Source organism: Arachis ipaensis, chromosome B04 (genome assembly GCF_000816755.2).
Source record: "Arachis ipaensis cultivar K30076 chromosome B04, Araip1.1, whole genome shotgun sequence".
In the NCBI taxonomy this organism is placed as follows: domain Eukaryota; kingdom Viridiplantae; phylum Streptophyta; class Magnoliopsida; order Fabales; family Fabaceae; genus Arachis; species Arachis ipaensis.
In genome coordinates, this window is record NC_029788.2 from 66,523,083 (window position 1) to 66,526,294 (window position 3,212).

At 35.0% G+C, this 3,212-nt stretch overlaps 1 long non-coding RNA gene across 1 annotated transcript; it reads left to right on the forward strand.

Annotated features, from left to right (window-relative positions):
• Positions 1,341 to 2,691, forward strand: LOC110270659. The gene is made up of 4 exons (XR_002360299.1): positions 1,341 to 1,482; positions 1,606 to 1,812; positions 1,893 to 1,983; positions 2,666 to 2,691. It is a non-coding gene; the product is annotated as an uncharacterized LOC110270659 (long non-coding RNA).

Genomic DNA, 3,212 nt, shown 5'->3' on the forward strand with positions numbered 1-3,212 from the left:
TGAACATCAATGAATGCTTCTCTTGCCTTGCTATGGCTTTTAAATACGAGATAAGTTGAAAGCATTGAAAATGTGAAATTATTGATAAAAGATGTTTGAGCGTTTGACAGCTTCTTTATGTCCTTCTTTCACTCCCAATAGATATTTTCTTGAGGATGAGGGTGTTATTTTAATGTCTATTAGCACTGGTTTAGGTTTGCTGTCACAATAGATTGAATGATGAATTGATAATATTTTCAGATTTATGCTGGTTCCTTCTTTGCCATTCCCCTTGTCCGATGGTTTTTTATTAGGAAGGGAATGCTGATATTGAAAAGAGAAATCAAATTAGGAAGAAGTGTTCAAAAGTACTCGAATTACCTGACCCTTCACTGAGACAGAAGGTATGGTTATTCATTTTGCTCCCATGTAGTTTTAGGAAGGTATGTTAATTAATTTAATTTGAAGACCAACATGGGTATTTTTATCAAGCCTAATTATTGTTATAAAATTAATTTAATGTTATAATTTTTAGGATTTAAGGCCTTCATTCTATTTGGCAGTAGGATCAGAGTGGGAAAAAAGCCTATGATTTTCTCTGTCAATCAGCAGCAAGAGAGGAGAAAAAGAAAAGAAAAAACCTTTCCTTTCATCACAAAGCAACATTATTGACTAAGATTAGGTAGCTTTTACTGTTTATCATACACGGTTCCGTATCTCCTTTTTGTGTTTTGATCATGGAGTTTGGTACATGTCTTGATTTTAACACTGTTTAATGTGATCTCTTCTTCTTCTTCTTCTTCAGATCTTTATCACCATAAAAACAATGTCAAGACAGAAGCAAGGAGGTGAAGAAACCATGATGTCAAGCCTGAATGAAACAATTGAAAGAGAAGAGAGAGAAGAGTTGGAAAAAGAAGGTGGTGGTTCAGGTTCACATTCCTCCTTGAAAAGTCTTCTCTGGCATGGTGGTTCTGCTTATGATGCTTGGTTCAACTGTGCCTCAAATCAGGTATATACACAAAACAGTTTCAATTCATTTCATAATTGTTGAAACTAACTAAATAAAAGATGTTTGAGCGTTTGACAGCTTCTTTATGTCCTTCTTTCACTCCCAATAGATATTTTCTTGAGGATGAGGGTGTTATTTTAATGTCTATTAGCACTGGTTTAGGTTTGCTGTCACAATAGATTGAATGATGAATTGATAATATTTTCAGATTTATGCTGGTTATTCATTTTGCTCCCATGTAGTTTTAGGAAGGTATGTTAATTAATTTAATTTGAAGACCAACATGGGTATTTTTATCAAGCCTAATTATTGTTATAAAATTAATTTAATGTTATAATTTTTAGGATTTAACGCCTTCATTCTATTTGGTAGTAGGATCAGAGTGGGAAAAAAGCCTATGATTTTCTCTGTCAATCAGCAGCAAGAGAGGAGAAAAAGAAAAGAAAAAACCTTTCCTTTCATCACAAAGCAACATTATTGACTAAGATTAGGTAGCTTTTACTGTTTATCATACACGGTTCAGTATATCCTTTTTGTGTTTTGATCATGGGGTTTGGTACATGTCTTGATTTTAACACTGTTTAATGTGATGATCTCTTCTTCTTCTTCTTCAGATCTTTATCACCATAAAAACAATGTCAAGACAGAAGCAAGGAGGTGAAGAAACCATGATGTCAAGCCTGAATGAAACAATTGAAAGAGAAGAGAGAGAAGAGTTGGAAAAAGAAGGTGGTGGTTCAGGTTCACATTCCTCTTTGAAAAGACTTCTCTGGCATGGTGGTTCTGCTTATGATGCTTGGTTCAACTGTGCCTCAAATCAGGTATATACACAAAACAGTTTCAATTCATTTCATAATTGTTGAAACTAACTAACTAACTGGGATTATCCTCTTTGTTGTAGTTGGACTGCTTATTTGATAAGCATTCTCTACATTGAGTACAAAACCCGCAAGGAGAAAGAGAATGTCAGTTTCAAAAACCATGTCATTCAGGTTTGAGTTTTTTCTTTCTCAGCTTTGAGTTTAGTTTACTGTACAAACAAGGAAAACCACCATTAAATTGTTTTAAGGCTGTGATTACAAGTTTGCCTTTTTGAGTGAAAAAAGATTGGGTTTCAATTCTACTTTATTCACTAACTCTTTTTTTTCCCGTCCCTTCTCCTTCAAGCTCTTCATTTACCAAACACATCTTTATATTGTTGTCTTTGCCTCTTTGATGAGTACAATGTTTCATAATAGAAGATAAAGAGATATTAAGGTTGTGCTTATTAGAACGAAGGATATGACACTAATACATAATTATAAACAAAAAGACATTAATGCCCTTTTTATTGTACATTGAAAAAGTAAGCATATTAGCTGAAATTGGCTAAAAAATAGCTTCTTAATTGAACTCTTCTTTTATAACAATAATTAGGAATTTTATATAACCAACATGAATTTAATTTGCTCCCATGTGAATTTATCACCCATCTGGGCAAGGTAGTGCTATTATTTTATATACATTAGTTTTATTCTTATCGGTTTTATATAACCAACATGAATTTAATTCCTTTACAAGGAAGTTGATATAATTGTTACTCAATACAATTTTTCTTCAAACAGTAGAAACCTTTTTGTCATTTTGAAATTATTGGACCAGTATTTTATTCTTATTGGTTTTCTTTTTTTGCAGCTTGTAAACTTTCTCGCACCCCTAATATGAATGACATAATGAAGAATTATTTTGATTACAGATTGAAGAAATGTAGCTCGTAAGTTCACGCTGAAGCACCCACCATTAAAATTTAACAAGGTTTTTGCCACGCTTTTAAAGCGTGGCTGTATATCTTGCTATGGCCACGCTTTAAAAGCGTGGCCGTATCTCTCCCTATCGCCACGTTTTAAAAGCGTGGCCATATCTCTTGCTATTGCTACGCTTCAAAAGCGTGGCCGTATCTCTACCTATCGCCACGCTTCAAAAGCGTGGCTGTATCTCCCATATGGCCACGCTTTAAAAGCGTGGCCCTATCTCCCACATACGGCCACGCTTTAACGGGTGGCTAGTTGTAAAAAGCGTGGCAAAAGAAAAAGCGTGGCGATAGGTCACCAAAAGCGTGGCGATAGATCAACCGCCACCCCTTCATACGCCACCCTTTCAAAAGTGTGGCGGTAGCTCAAAAAGCGTGGCGAAAAGCTATCGCCACGCTTTTTTCAACTTTTCGCCACGCTTTAAAAGCGTG